Here is a 17,007-nt window from a genome sequence, read left to right as displayed (position 1 = left end):
CATGAGATTGTTCCAATTAAATGAGTTGACAAGAACTATGTGAACACATCATGAACGTTTGAGCAGCACACAATGAATTTTGGCAAAATTGAAGGCCATAAAGGACACAAATGTCCACCAATGAATGAAGAAAAAGCCGAACTTCAAATAAACCTGTGCAATACTGTGAGACTACCAGTATGATAGCTTTACTTACAGTGTAAGACTTGTTCTCTTTTTTTATTGTGATTTTCCAAATATAGCATTAAGTACAATTTGCATTTATTGTACTTAATTATACGAGTTCACGATGAAACAAAGCAACTTCTATCTGATAGATGTACCTACAAGGAGCCTACCTAACTTAACAATACAGCAGCAAAGTGGGCATAGCTGCTGGTTAAGGAAGCATGTTTCCCTCAGTAAGTTCCTATTTAAAATATACAGTATATACACCAATGTTTCCCATATATTGGTTCTACTTGGGCGCCCCGCGAGCATGTCAGTATGGTTTTAAGGTTAAGTTGTTAATACAATATTTCAGCTTTGGTTAACGTTAATCAGGTATTTTATCTGCTGAACCATACATTTTATTTGACAAAGCAACCCGATTTAGTTGACAAATCACAGCTACACTGTATCTGTATCATCTTCTAGTCTGGTTTGTTTAATGTGTAAATAGTTATTTCTTTCTAAATGATCTTGTTATGTAGTCATTTTTTTCAATAGGCTGAAAATAGTTCAATGACCTTGACTAGTTTGTTACTGAATGTGCCACCCACCACCACAAGTAAATTCTCAACCTGTGGGAAACACTGTATACAGAACCAAAGAGTCTCCTGAATAATTCATTCATACTATAGGATATATTTTATAACTTATTGTATAAATATTCTAAATGTATGAACTTTATTTCTCAGAAATCACTTTGTATGTGAAGCTGCGCTAAATACTACACTTCCCATGAGCCTCACTGGTTGTTGCTTTGGTGAACAGAAATTGGGTTCTGTTCCAAAAGTAGGACAATTTCATTCAAAATCCCATTAACTAATTAATTTCGCTTAAATAATAACGTAAAAGTATGTCCATGGAACATAGCTCAACAGTATGTCATGTGGTTTACATATGTCTGGATCTAATATTTCTTTCTTTAGCGGCCTTTAACGTATAGCATTTCCCATCAGCCATAGACATTTGCGGGCTGAAAAGGAGAGTCCATGAGCGAGTCGAGAGGCTACGAATAGCTCAGCTTAGCGGAATAAATGCAGGACAGAGAAGACTAAACAGTGTAGAAGTTGTTAGGCAGCAGAAAGCACAGCTTAAAAGTTGGGCAAGTTTTTTGTGAATATTAAATAGAGATAATTACTGAGAGATACATGGAGTTACAGAAGCTAGTGGAACGTCATCGCTTCAGCTCACTCTAGCCAGAGCTGTGACATCAGAATACTAGCATATTCAGAGCACTATTACAATCAAGAGCAAATCACTACATCATCGTTGTTCAACTAGATTTATACTGAGAACACAGGATGTCTTAGGTCACCCTCAATGGACTTGTTTTTTCCCCCATCTATTTCCTGTCTTCAGTGCCAGATTCCTTTGGGCAGCACATCACGAGCCATGAAATCAATTAGCAGGCAGAGTCTGCATAATACAACAGCTTCCAGCCCAGTGAAATAAAGTGAGAGCAATTTTAGATGGATCCAACAGCTCATCCACCAATGTGAAAACATATTTTACCTTGCAGGTTGTCTCTCCTTTTGTCATTCACTTGCAGCTGGTTGCTAGAAGCAGTCTGGGTGTCCCATGCTTAGACACATCTAATGAAGTGTTAAAGGGAAATTTTAGCCATTTTCAACCTCATCTCTTTCTGAACGAGGGATATGGTGTGAAAAAAAGATGGGTTTTTTTAAAGATATTTTTAGGGCTTTTTCCTATATTTAGAACAGTTAAAAAGAGACAGGAAATGGGGGAGAGAGAGGGGGGATGACACGCAGCAAAGGGCCTCAGGTCGGATTCAAGTACTGTAGCTACATGCTAACGCCAGAGAAGTTGTTAAAATGTTGTTAATTTCTCCCCATTTTCGGGTCACATTACTGCTGGAACAGGTCCAGTTGTGTAGTTTTTGGTTCAAAAGCCTCTATCTACTATTTTTGATGGTAGAAAGTGCTGCTATATTCTATTACTGTCCACTGCTAACTATAGTAATGTTAGATGCATGCTAACGGTAGGGAAACCTGCAATCTTGGCTGCCAATATCGTTAAATTCTCCCCAATTTCGAGTCACATTCCTGCTGAAACATATCCGGTTGGGTAGTATTTGGTTTACAAGCCTTTATCTGCGATTTTTGATGGTAGAAAGTGCTGCTATATTCTATAACTCTCCACTGCTAACTATAGTAGCTGCATGCTAATGGCAAGAAAATATGTAATCTTGGCTGCCAATGTTGTTAATTTCTCCCCAGTTTTGGATCACATTAATGCTGAAACGTGTCTGTTGTGTAATCATTTGTTTATAAGCCTTTTATTGGTGTTTTTCATGGTACAAAGTCCGGCTGTATATTCCGTTGAAGCCACCGACCAACGGCGGAGCGGGGGGGTGGCTAATTGGGCTTAAGCCCCGAATGTTTTGTCAAAAGCCCCGAATCTTTTAGGTTTTTTAAAATAACTTCAACTTTGTTTCATTTCCTCTCTCAGTCTTTCTGACTGGAGCGGCAAAAAATGAAACAAAAGCTCTATTACCGTGCGTGGTGGCTGACGGTAATGCATCGCGCATCACTCAGCTTGTTTGCCAACTGCCAATAAAAACTAACGAAGAAGAATATAAATCTTCTTCTTCGTCGTTAACTTGTCATCAGGGGCTGGCGGGCTGTTGTCATGTTGTATGTTTCATCGGTGTCGCGAGCTTACTGGCTAACCGGCTGAAGTTATGGATATAACAAAGTTTTTTATACTGAACAGGAACACTAGTAACCATAGTAACAGACCTCACCGGACGGAGAGTGATTCAGGAGCAGCGTCAGACGAACCGCGGACAAGCGTTGCAGGTTTGTGAATCTGCTGTTGTAACACTTGAGTTAAGTGACTGTATTGCTGGCTAGCTAGCGAGTTAACATTATTAGTTGTTATTAAGAGAAATTAGTTGCTAATAGAGATGGGTGGATGATTTGTCTGATGATTTGTCATGTACACAGGGGGGTGGGGGGGGGGGGTCAGCTTGTATCAAATGCTAAGTTATCTCAGGGCATGTTTTACAGCTAATCTCGGCACATTAATGGGATAAGAAGAGAGACTAATTGAGAAATATAGTGATAAAGAAGATCAGAAAGACATGAGAAAGTTTATTTCCTCCTCCTGATGACAACAATTCCAAGTACAGATGCATCAATATCACTGGAAAAGTGATTTTTTTTCCCCATACTTTAATTTAACGAGTAAATCTTTAATATATTCTACATTCATTACATAAAAAGTAAAATATTTCAAGCCTTTTATTGTTTTAATCTTGATAAGGGCTTACAGCTCATGTAAATCAAAACTCAATTTTTTCCCCCCACCCCTCCTATAGTCCATATGCATATCCATTTATGCCACACAACATGCAATCAGTATATGCACCTTATTTTTCAACTTTGAAGCTAAGTAAGCTATTTTCTGTGAATGTGTGAGACTTCCGGTTCATAGGGAAATAACGAGATGAATAACAAAGTGCTATTAATGATAAAACTATTTGTGCTACAAACTAGTGTTTACAATTATGACAAATTCAATACATCAAAATAATAGGGTAGGGTAGAAAAATACCAGTTTCCAATGTCAAGAAGCATAACAAGCTTTTTTGTACAGCTAGAAATAACTGTAAGCGGATGACATCGGACGCCAGACACATTCCATTTACAAATGTCCGTGCCACTCTTCCGTGAATAATAAGGTGGATATCATAGGCCAAAAAATGTCCCCTAAAAAGGTGTTAGGTTAGGTTTGTTTGATTATTAGTTGTATGTTTTGCCTCTGATTGATTTGTGCTTATCATTTCTTGCAGGATTATCAGAAGTGCTGCCGCTCTTCTTCCACTCGACACCATCACTACCCTCCTCACCTGGCCTTCATCCTCACCTGGCCTTCATCCTCACCTGGCCTCCACCCTCACCTGGCCTCCACCCTCACCTGGCCTCCACCCTCACCTGGCCTCCATCCTCACCTGGCCTCCACCCTCACCTGGCCTCCACCCTCACCTGGCCTCCACCCTCACCTGGCCTCCACCCTCACCTGGCCTCCACCCTCACCTGGCCTTCATCCTCACCTGGCCTTCATCCTCACCTGTATTGCTTTCAGCTTTTGCTGTATAAGTTTCTATTTTACCTGTTAAGGATAATTTTTGTATAAATTGAAATGCATGAATTAATAAATTGTTCTTGTTTTAAAACAGATTTTTATTGTTTTATTATATTACATTATTAATACTTGTGTATTGTTTAAAAATGCACGATAAACCTTGTTGTGCAGTTAAAGCTTCAATTGTTCTTTTTTCCATTTCATGGATTCTGATGGAGCAAATTTATCAGCTCAGCACAAACTAAACAGAACTGAACTCTTAAGATTAGTAATGATGTTTACACCAAATTCCAATTTTACCTATGTAGGCTAACTTAAAAATAGTCAGATAATGGTTGCCTCTTTTTAGTTGCCAGGGGTGAAAATGAGTCATCCTTAACATTGTTGGTGTTTTGGATTCACTACAGCTGGAGAACAATTAAATACAAAATAGGTTGTAGGCTCTACTGGGTTTTTTTTACTGAGTAACTATCATCATTTTCCCAAATAGTGTATAGAATTTTAGGCATTCTATTATCTCAAACAGCCTGAAAAATAGTGCATTTAGCTGACGTAATTGGGGAAAAAAATCTCCCCCTAGGTTTGGGCTAAGCCCCGAATGTTTATATCGTCTGGCTCCGCCCCTGCCACCGACTGTACGGAGACAGCAACAACAGGAACGCTTATATGGAAAGCTGACCAATCAGAAAAGACTGGGCTTTTTCGGAAGGCGGGCTTAAAGAGACAGGCGCTCCAACAGAGCGTCTCATACAGAGGGTGAATACAGGTGCAGCAGCCATGGGCAGCATGAGAAAAATAAAGTGTTTTTGGAACATTAAAGCATGTAAACATGTTCTAGTACAAACACAAAACACAAGTATGAACCTGAAAATGCTATATAATATGGTGTTTTAAGCTGCCTTTTAAGAGAGTCCACAGAGTCCAACAACCCTAAGCTTAATATAGCACACACTGGGGAATTTATTTCTTCAATAGACCACATATACCATCAGTACTGATTGGACATCCCCATTAAAGTTGATGAATTTTCTCTTTTAAGGGGAAGATAAAGCAGTCAAGGTTCAGCCAAAGAGGATAAGAGGCCGTGGATTAATGAATCCTTAAATCCTAAACACAACATGTACGCCAACAGTGAAACCTCAACATTTCCTTAATCAAAATCTTAATTAAAAAGTTAAATATTCTTGGACACGTGTGAAACTAATTGCAGAGGACCAGCCAATGTAATCATCATGCAAACACCTGTGTTAATTCAAGACGTTTCAAGACATCTGCCAAATGGCTCTCTGATACAATTCTTATCCAATTAAAATGCAAATCCTGCATTTAATCATCTTCTGCAATGCAAAGCCCAGATTTGTCATCAATCTCAGGGAGTGGAAGCAGTGATATTGATATTTCAGTGAATCAGAATTAGCTTTAATGGCCAAGTATGTTTGCACACATACAAGGAATTTGACTCTGGGTTTTTGTTGCTTTTAATCAATCAAGACATACCCAGAAATAGACTAAATACTAAACATAACTAAAACATGGACAACTAAGCTGAACAAGACAGACACAAATGAAATACTGTGCACGGATAATGTTTAGGTTTAAAGTTGTTTCGTATGTAGGTTTGTTGCTTTTTTTCCTTATATTTTGTTTGAATATTGATGACATTTCCACTGCATAACATGGTCTGTCATGTGACTTTACCTGTTGACACCAAGCGTGACTTTTTACCTATGCATATTGACCATGTGATCACTTGCCAATGAGCTATAAGAGACAGCTTAAAGGCGACCATTTTGTACTTGCCCTGATGAAGGCCTTAAAGGGTAATTACCATTTTTTCAAACGTTTTTTTAGGCTACAACTTTTTTTGTCACATACAGCAAACATCTCCTCACTATCCGCTAGCTGCCTGTCCCCTGAACACACTGTGAAAAAACGCTGTCTCTGTAGACAGCCCAGGCTCCACAAACGGCAACAAAAACTAACTGGCCAACCTGCACCACCAAACATAACAAAACAGCGTTCCAGCCAATAACTGACAAGAAGGATTTGGGGGTGGGGGGTTAGTGCGTGGAAGAGAGGGAGAGGGGACGGGATGAGGAGGAGGGAAGGGCAAGCTAGCTTCGTTTTGTTTGAAAATACTTCGAACGTCAACAAGAAGTGCCGTCACCCAACATCGCTTAGAGCACCTTTAATATATACAATTCTATTCAGTTAGGATCTAATAAATGTTTATGTGACTTCCTGTATAAACTGGGGATGCTGACGAAAACTGTCTGACTTGACTGCAGCTTTTTGACACTCCCCTGAGATACACATATCCAAAAAGTTGACATATTCTTTTTTTTTAAGATATTTTTTTGGGCATTTTAGGCCTTTATTAGACAGGACAGCTTGAGACGTGAAACATGATGTGAAACCCATAGTTTCCTCTTGGCGAAATGCTTTAAGTGAATTTAAGCTGGGCTTTTATTGTGAAGGGTAGACATGAAAAAGCCAGCGTTATGGTTAAACCTTTTCTTTCTCAACCTTTTTTCCAACACAACAGTTGCGATGTTCCTTTCAGCTATCCGCTCGTGCTCCAGGAAAGTGAAGAAAAGTTTGCTTGGTATATCCAAATTGACATATTCTTTTTTTTAAGATTATTTTTTTGGCCTTTTGGCCTTTATTAGACAGGACAGCTTGAGACGTGAAACGTGACGTGAAACCCATTGTTTGGTCTTCACCCACCCAAAACAAAGGCTAGTGAACAAGCAACTACTTGTGTTCTGCCCTGGTAATAAACTGACTGATGAAACAGGAGCTAATGAAACACAATTCTACTGCAGTCTGGACACACCGATGAATTGCATGCAGTTTCAGGTTGACAGAGCCAATAATGGCTCATTTTCCCCAAACTGAATTCAATTGACAGATTGATGCCTCTCACACAGGAATAACTATAGTATTGTAATGTACTCCTGGACTGGGTACTACATGGGTGTAAGGGCAAATGGCATGCTATCTGTTTCCATTAACATGCCTATTTCTGGACACAGGCTTGTTTGATTAGAGGTGTTATGAGGCCATGGCATTGTGTGACACTCTCCACTTTTTAGTCGGAGTGTAGTGTAGTCATCCTTTGGCATGCTCTATCTAATAATTTATCACGTTGAGTATAGAATCTCTGATTCTTTAGGCATGCTGGGGTTTGTGTTTCCAGGATGATGGCTGGTCAGTGCGTTGAAGCAGACAATGAGTTTTATACATGTATTAAAGGAATACTTCACCCTCAAAATGACATGTAGCGATTTTAATTAGTAAGGTTTTAGCGAAAATGCATGCGTTTTTGGGAAGTACTGAGCATAGGACTGGATAAACTTGAATTATACTGCACGACTTGTGTGAGATTTTGTAAACGGATGTTCAATTCCAATTAAGTTGGGACGTTGCGTAAAGGCGCTGACACACCAACCCGATTATCGGCCGTCGGACAGTCTGGCAAGGTCGGTGACTCGAGTCGGTTTGGTGTGCCTTCGTCAGTCGGAGGAGCCATCGGCTGTAATTTGGGCCGATTTGATTTGTTGAATCGGCCAGTGGGCAGTCGGACTCAATGACCAATCTGATTGGTGGAGTGCTAACCGGAAATGACAAGCGGGATGAGCGTGACTAACGCTTCTCCAAATCTGATGAAAATCTTTCAAGCTGACCTTTGTCAATCAAAAAAAACGGACAGATTCAGCAACTGCATGGCCTATTTCTCGCTTAAAATTTTTTCAGAAACACGTTTCGGTGAACTATTTTCATAAAATACGAGATTATGCCGCCATTATGGTCGTGACGCGCCGTTTGTCATTTCTGGTTTTCATTTTTTGGCCGACGATACAGATTAGCGACGCCTGCTGTTATGGAGACGTATTACATGCTTCGGTGTGTTCCGAGGCACCTTTTGGACCGACGGGAGCCGAATGATCAGTCCAACTGCCTTTTCTGCCGACGGTCGGCAGTCGGGTTGGTGTGTCAGAGCCTTAAGACGTAAATAAAAACAGAATACAATGATTTGCAAATCCTTTCCAACCTATTTTCAATTGACTACACTGCAAAGACAATATATTTAATGTTCAAACTGATAAATGATGAATATTTTGCAAATATTCACTCATTTTGAATTTGATGCCTGCAACACATTACAAAAAAGCTGGGACAGGGGCATGTTTACCACTGTGTTACATCACCTTTCTTTTTAACACTCAATAAGCGTAAAAGACATTGCTTGGATGGCAGCATATGTTGCTCCAAAACCTGTATACCTTTCAGCATTAATGGTGCCTTCACAGATGTGCAAGTTACTAACACATCCCCATATCATCACAGATGCTGGCTTTTGAACTTTGCGCTGATAACAATCTGGGCGGTCCTTTTCCTCTTTGGCCCGGGGGACATGACGTCCATGATTTCCAAAAACAATTTCAAATGTGGACTAGTCAGACCACAGGACACTTTTCCACTTTGTGTCAGTCCATCTCAGATGAGCTCGGCCCAGAGAAGCCAGTGGCGTTTGTTGATATATGGCTTTCGCTTTGCATGGTAGAGTTTTAACTTGCACTTGTAGATGTAGTGACGAATTGTGTTAACTGACAATGGTTTTCCGAAGTGTTCCTGAGCCCAGGTGGTAATATCCTTTACATAATGATGTTGTTTTTAATGCAGTGCCGCCTGAGGGATCGAAAGGTTGATTGAAAGGCATTCAATGTTGCAGAGATTTCTCCAGATTCTCTGAATCTTTTGATGATATTATGGACTGTAGATGATGAAATCCCTAAATTCCTTGCAATTGTACGTTGTTCTTAAACTATTGGACTATTTGCTCATGCAGTTGTTCACAAAGTAGTGAAACTTTCCCCATCCTTGCTTGGGGATGCTCCTTTTACACCCAATCATGACCAATTAACCTGTTCATCTGTGGAATGTTCCAAACAGGAGTTTTTGAGCATTCCTCAACTTTCCCAGTCTTTTGTTGCCCCTGTCCCAGCCTTTTTGTAATGTGTTGCAGGCATCAAATTCAAAATGAGTGAATATTTGCAAAAAAACAATAAAGTTTATCAGTTTGAACATCAAATATCTTGAAAAGAGTTCGGTGTGAGTTCGGCCCTAAAAAGAGGGCCATTTAATTTATATCTGTGTAAACTGAATATCTTATGCATTGCATTTTGCAGCAATATAAAGACTTTCCCTTGAGGAAATTGAGATGTGCATTCATTTTCATTATTTTCTGACTTTCACTGGCAGGTGTCTTTAGGTGGACACAGAGATATATGCAAAACGTACGCTTTAACATTTGCTCAAAAGGTCGTGTGAGCCATCATTGATCCACTTTGTTTTCCTGACAATTAGGCTGGAATTTAGGCACAATTGGGTGGCAAACTAAATTTACAGCCCAACTTTGTAATAATGACACCACTATTGGGCCAGTCATTTTATCCAGAAGTTATTACCTCCTTCCTGTTTTGAAATACATACACTAATTAAATCATGTATCACACACACACACACACACACACACCTCAGCTGAGGTATAATTAGCAAATAAGCTCAGCTCATAGAAGTCTGGGGAAAGCTATTAAGTGCTGGGGGGGGGGGGGGGGGGAATCAAAAATATCAAAAATCGTATTTATCGTGATTTTTTTTTGCAACAATTTATAAAAACCGATTATTTTCCCTAGAATCGATATTTTTGCATTTATTTATTTTTTTACCAATGATTCACCAAAATATTTTAGACGACTACTGTACATCATATCCGTTTCCAGCTAAACAGACCGAAAGCAGAAAACCCTGGCTATGTACTTCTTTACAAATGAAATAAATGTTGACTGACTGACTTGTGATGTGCATTCTTTTTAGAAAACAATTAAGTCCATTGTTCAACTGTTGTTTTTGTTAAAGGAAAAAATCGCAATACTCAATACTATCGAATCGCAATACTTAGAATAATACTAGAATGGTATGGTTCTGGGGGAATTTCAGAGTCTCAAAGTTGGCTTGGAGTGTTGTGTAATTACAGTTTCATTAACAGTTTCCCGTCTTTTTGGTCTGGCGCACAACTAGGTGGACCGAAATTCTTTGTGAACCTAAATTGATATATAGGCTAGAGGATGGATACCCGAGCCTCACGGGACCGAGCCCTACTAAGTGCACATAACCAACACGTTCTCACGGCAGTTTGTGAAATGGTCACGTAATATTTAATCTATTGATTCGTGTACACAGACATGTTTATCTCGTTGTTTTCAAGGTGGTCAGCACGTAATGGGAAGCATCTATACGGAGATTGAGGAAATTGATGGAGAGCTGAAGAGGTTTCTTGCCGCACACCTTAGCATGCCTTGGAGACATGAATGAATGGATGCACTACATCTCCAGTCCTTATTTACCTGTTGGATTTAAAGATCATGGTCTTTAAGATCATTTATTTATGTTTTTAAAGAACATAAATCTATACGGAGCATCTATACAGAGGTTGGGTTTAGGAAACGTTACACGCGGGAGACGGCTGTGGTCTCTGGGGGACGCGGGACAACAACGGAACGGTTGGGTTTAGGAAAAAAACAACGGGGAAAGGAAACCTCAAACGCGGGACACGATCCCCGGTCTCCAGGGTGAAGGTCCTGTGTTGTTTGCCCCATCCACCACACGCGGATTTTCGGCATTTCATACTATTTACTACCGTAGTCGTGCTGTGATCACGAAAGATGCTTCCCATTGAAATACATTAGTTTAAATAACATGCTGGCCACCACAAAAAAAACGAGATAAACGTGTCCGTGTACACGAATCAATAGATTAAATAACGTGACCATTTCACGAACTGCCGTGAGACTGGGTTGACATAACTGAAGGCAGCAGAGACACCGCAGCCTCCGGGACTATAGAGAGTGATGGTCAGACTGGCACTGCACTGAGGCACGTTCAGTTTCCGTCTCTTGAGAAAGACATGCTGTTTCATTAATACGGTACACTCTTTTTAATCAACACTAAGGGCACGCGTTCCTGTGTTCTCAGTCAAATTATAAAGATGCCCTTTTAGTGCTGAAAAAGCATGCACTGGAGCGAACATTATTCATATTTAAAATTAACAAGCTGGTAACTGGTAATATATAATAACCATCACTAATAAACGGTGGATTGATAGTTAGTTAGTTAATAGATATTTTACTGTTAACAAACAATGAAATGATGATTTATAATGTTTACGCGTTATTATAATTTGTTATTTTATCATTAGTTTAGTGTAATATCAAATAATTAGTTTATACATTTAGATACATTGTTAATACTGTGTCAATGGTTAATAATTGCTTTATAAACCATCTATAAACATTATTTGGATGCTATTATCAAGTTGTAACTTATGTTTATAGTAATTAGTTAATGAGTAATAATACGTGGTTTATAAAGCATCAAGTAACATTAAATTTGGTCCTTACTTTTTGAAACTATTTCAGCTTGTGTATCAGTGCTTTCTGAACATATTGACCACACTTTTAAAAATACTGCGATAATACCGAAAACCGTGATAATTTTGGTCACTATAACCTTGAGGTTAAATTTTCATACTGTTACATCCCTACATACATGCATTATAAGCTATAGCATATACAGGATTCATTATCATGTCATTGTTTGTTAACAGTAAAACCACCATTAACTTATTTTTTTTAATCTTTTATTATAAAGTGTTAAGATTCTCCTGTCTCGGCTACCTTTTGTCTTTCTAGTTAGCCGAAAGTAGAGATTCATTGTAATACTATGAAAAGATAAGGCCGTCAGTTTCCGATGTGTAAAGTTGGCTAAGATGTGCTTTTCCAAAGATATAAGAACTGGAAGAGGCTACAAGAAGCAAGTCGGTTTATTAATATGTGGGATTGGGAAGTAGCTAAAGGTGCGCTGCAACTCACCTTATAACCGTGAACTGGGAGCTCGTTGGGGGTGAATAGTTGATGAAACAGCGGCGGCTGATAGCTTCTCTCGCCTTCAGCTCAAGTACAGGAAAGTCAGATGTTACAGAAAGAGCCGTGAACTTCTCAGATGCTCCAGTATATTCTCCACGCACCGGTTTGTCTGTGTGGTGAAAACCCGAGTAGTGTTAAGCTCCCCTTCTCTTCTCTTTTCCCATTTACAAAGCTTTCTGGCTGTGGCTGTGGACGGACACCGAGAGCTCACTGACAGCCAATCCCATCTCTGACCGACCGGTCCCGGTACAGCTTCTGTCGTTGTCACTGAAAAGTGCCGTGCTCCCGCGAACAGAGAACAGAAGTAAGTTATCTTCAGTCATTTAAACGGATTTATAACTACTCCTCCTGTGACGTTGTAAAAGGGGGCGTGGCTTCTGCCTGCTGTCAGGATAATGGATGACTGCTGGGGAGAGTTTTTTTAGTAAAAGTACTAATACCACACTGTAAAACTAAAATACTCTGTTACAAGTAAAAATCCTGCATTGAAAATGTATTGTATATGTAAGTATCATCAGGAAAATGTAGCCTACTTAAAGTATTAAAAGTAAACGTATACTCAATGCAGAAAAATCCTCACATTTTAGAAACTGGAGACAAAACAGTTCTGTGTTGTACTTGTAGGCCTATATCATTTGGGGTAGTTTAATTTATAATAAAACATATTTTATAAACTACATGTATTTTGTGTGCAAAAAAGAATCTTAATTTGTAAAGTAACTGGTAACTAAAGCTGTCAGATTAATGAAGTGGAGTAAAAAGTAAAATATTTTCCTCTGAGATTTAATGAAGTAGCCTAGAAGTATAAAGTACCATGAAAAGAAAAGCCTCAAGTAAAGTATTAGTATATCTCAAATTTGTACTTAAGTACATTACTTGAGTAAATGTACTTAGTTACATTCCATCACCACTGGTCACAACTATCCTTGTAGCTGCAAGGACAGCAATGATTTGTTTCTTGGGTGGGGCAGTGGTCTAGTCTAATGTATTGTAGTGGGTATACTGTACTGTATATAAATATATTGACCTATATATATGGGCCAGATATCAGCCTTTGGGGGAGGGGGGGCATATCATAGTGGGGGGTCTGGGTGTCCTCAAATACGTCATTTCCTGCTTCGGATACACTTTTAGTCACCAATTTACGGTGGAAATACCTTTATTTAGCTTATGTGAAGAAGAAAAACAGATGACAATTCAAAATATATATGGAAAGTATGTTGTTGCGTTTCATTGGGCATTTTTAAGTGGGTATATGGAAATCTTAGAGCTTTCTTAGTGGGTATACTGCGTATACCTGCGTATCACGTAGACTACATGGCTAGAATACTTCCCCCTCAAAATGATCATTTGTATATTAGTCTGGAATCTGGATCAACCAAATAATGCCAGGATAAGCCTGACAAGCGGGACATCTGCCGCAGCTTTGCCCCCTTCATTTTTGCTATCAAAATCCCTTCAACGAGAGCTAATAATTGAAACTTTTGACAAAACTGCTTCGTTCTTTAAGGGAATGATGTAAAGATTTAACAAAGAATATGTTTCCAGCATTTCCTCTCTAACTGGGACGTTTGTTGTGGACAAAGTACACACGGCGATACACTGGTAAGAGCAAATTACATTTAACCGTGCATCTAGCTAATTTTATTAGCTCACGTTACTGTATTGTGTGAACAGTTAACTTCATTTTCATATTTTATGTGGTGCAAATGTGCCCCCAAAACAAGTTCCTTCCCAAGACTTTGCAGAGTCGCCAGTCATGTAAGAAGAGTCACTGGTAGTGACAAACCTACAGAGAATTATCACCTGACTCCGCAGTTCCCCTTAGATCTACATAACCTTTTCAGCATCTTTTAGTTGTTTTGGTTTCATGGCCCACAACTTTGCTGTTTTGGTTCACTCTAAGAGTGAAAGCAGCTGTTTTCTGTGATAAAGCTCTAAATACTCACTGTACACTACCTGCCCAGCTCCCAGACAAAGTCAGTGAGCTGGTGAACATAGTGGAGCATTGCAGTTAAAGCTTTAGTGCGTAACTTTTTGATGTTAATAAACGTCCGTTACATTCAAGCCATTGCCAAATGAGTTGCTACAAAGCTCATTAAGACTATCAGCTCCACACAACTCTCTCTGTATTTCTCGAAAGTGAAGATTATTACCTCTTCTGAAGAGTCCATCATGTTTTTTTAATCCTCCGTGTCCTCCTTGGCTACAAGCAACTGCGATCACGGAAGGCTTGTATCATGTGGACGCGCCGACAGTTTTGATGTCATTACTTAGAATTCCTCATGGGGGAGACAGAAACTACGCACTATTGCCCGACCCTGACCCGAGCCCGATAGGCATTAAGATATTTATGTCCGAGCCCGACATACTACATACTAATGACACATTAGTTTGTTTGTGTGGAAAGCCCACTTTTATTAAGCAACTGTAGGAAGGCATTCGGAAATGTACGTACGCACGTTAACACACCTACATAATAAGCTGTTTTAAATTTAAAATGTTCAATGCCTTATCGCGCTGATGTGACTGAGCCCGACCCAAACCCGAACCCAAACATCATTTCTAAATATCTGTCCGAACCCGGCCCGGGCTCGGGTCGGGTATCCATCCTCTAGCCCGTATATCAATTTAGGTTCACAAAGAATTTTGGTCCGCCTAGTTGTGCACCAGACCAAACAGATGGGAAACTCTTAATGAACTGTAATTACACAACACTCCAAGCCAATTTTGAGACTCTGAAATTCCCCCAGAAGCAGAGAGTTAGCATATTCAGGCTGTGAAACAGGTTGCTGTGAGTCGGCTGTGTTGTAGTCTGCTATTAAAAATGTAATCTTTGTTTTGCTTGATTTGCTAAGGAAGTTTCTTGCTGACTTTTTTAGGGTTTTATGTCAACCAAACTGTAAACGAGAAGACTATTTAGTTTAATTTATACTTTATTTATCCCGCAAGGGGAAATGACTATGTTTTCATTCTGTTGTTATTACACTCATTACACACAGGCCTGAATTACACACACATGCTCAGTACCTATACATGCACTAATGAAGGGATGTCAGAGTGGGGGGGCTGCCCATGGAAAGGCGCCCTGAGCAGTTGGGGGTTCGGTGCCTTGCTCCGTATGGGGACTTGAACCAGCAAACCTCCGGTTTCCAACCCAACTCCCTACTGACTGAACTACTGCCACCCCAAACAATGGTTCCGCCAAGTTATATGAGTCATGCAATTATACAGTCCAAAATATTTTACTTTTTCGTTTAAATAAAAGCATGTCAATCAACTTTACATGTCTGGCCCTTGATGTGATTCTAATTTTCCAGTGTGGCCCTTAGTGAAACTGAGTTTGACACCCTTGTTCTAAGGATATAATAGTGTTTTTAGGGTTGCAGTGCAGTGAGACAAAGGGGGGCTAAGGGGGAAACTGTTCTAACCACAATGTCAGTTCTCTGTCAGCGCCTTTAATTATGTGGTTATTTATAGTCCGCTCCGTGTGTCTCCTGTGGTCTAACTAAGCCTATGGCCTGAACCACAGTCCAACATTACACCTGCAGAGGTCTGTAATAAGCGCAGCAGAGGTTTTTTGTCTGGGATAGTACTGCTCAGGCATCCAGGCTGGTGATCTAAATAGTCTTATTAACCAGAATAGGCTTATATGTGAAGACGTTGGGGAACCAATCTGTTTAGTTAACGAGCAGGAATAATAAAGTGAAACTGACTGTTATTTGCACCAACTGCAAACAGCTGAGGTGACTATAAAACATTATTATGTGATGTGGTTTAAAAACCACATCCAAACACGTTTGCTTGTATTAGTTTACTTAGCTATAAAAGGGTGGAGGCTACTTCCATTTCCATTTCATTTGACATGTTGGAGCTCAGTCAGTAAGGACAAAAGAAAGCTGAGATTGCAATCATTACCACATGCAGGCACATTGTAGGCCTATGTCTCATACCTTGCCCTCTGCGATTCCAAAAAATGTGCAGAGTGTGACCTCTGGTGGACAAACTGCTAACGTGCAAGGTACATACAGAATCAGGCATATGAAATAAGATAAGATAATCCTTTGTTTTTTCCCCCACCCGTGTGGGGGCTAGCTCTAACCCTAACCATGACCTCTTGGCAAAAAGGTTCCTTGGCTTTGCCATAACCCTAACCGTGTCCGACCTCAAACTGTCGATATGACGAGTACCAGCCAATCACATCCCAGTAGGGTGGTTGTGGAAAAAATAGCGCTACTGGGTGTCTTTCAATTCAATTTTATTTATAGTATCCAATCAGAACAAGAGTTATCTCAAGACACTCTATAATTTACAAAGACCCAACCACTCCCCCAAAAACAAGCATTTAGTGCAACAGCGGCGAGGAAAAACTTCCTTTTAGGCAGAAACCTCGGACAGAACCAGGCTCTTTGTGGGCGGCCATTTGCCGCCGCCGGTTGGGACACAGAAACACTGATACAGATATAGAGAAATATGATTAATAATAATTATAGCGGTTGGTATGATGAACAGTGGTAATTATATTAACAACAAAGACAATGCAACTATGACTACAAATAATAGTTGTAGCAGTTCAGGGCGTAGCAAGCAGGGCATAGCAGGGCATAGTAGGTCGTAGCAAGCAGGGGCGTAGTAGGGTGTATAAAGTAGGGCATAGCAGGGCGTAGTAGGGCGTAGTAGGGCGTAGTAGGGCGTAGCAAGCAGG

The 17,007-nt window shown here is 39.9% G+C and overlaps 1 protein-coding gene across 1 annotated transcript in view; it reads right to left on the bottom strand.

The window, feature by feature from the left end:
• Positions 1-12,630, bottom strand: part of lmo4a (LIM domain only 4a) — a 38,980-nt gene extending 26,350 nt beyond the window's left edge. Inside the window, exon 1 of the mRNA XM_031287316.2 lies at positions 12,249-12,630. The gene's annotated coding sequence lies outside the window, so the exon portion shown is untranslated. The remainder of the gene's footprint in view (positions 1-12,248) is intronic.
• Positions 12,631-17,007: the final 4,377 nt, after the last annotated feature.

This window comes from Sander lucioperca, chromosome 14 (assembly GCF_008315115.2).
Source record: "Sander lucioperca isolate FBNREF2018 chromosome 14, SLUC_FBN_1.2, whole genome shotgun sequence".
Taxonomy (NCBI): domain Eukaryota; kingdom Metazoa; phylum Chordata; class Actinopteri; order Perciformes; family Percidae; genus Sander; species Sander lucioperca.
The sequence above is the reverse complement of the archived record's forward strand: the minus strand, read 5'-3'. Positions and strand labels throughout refer to the sequence as shown.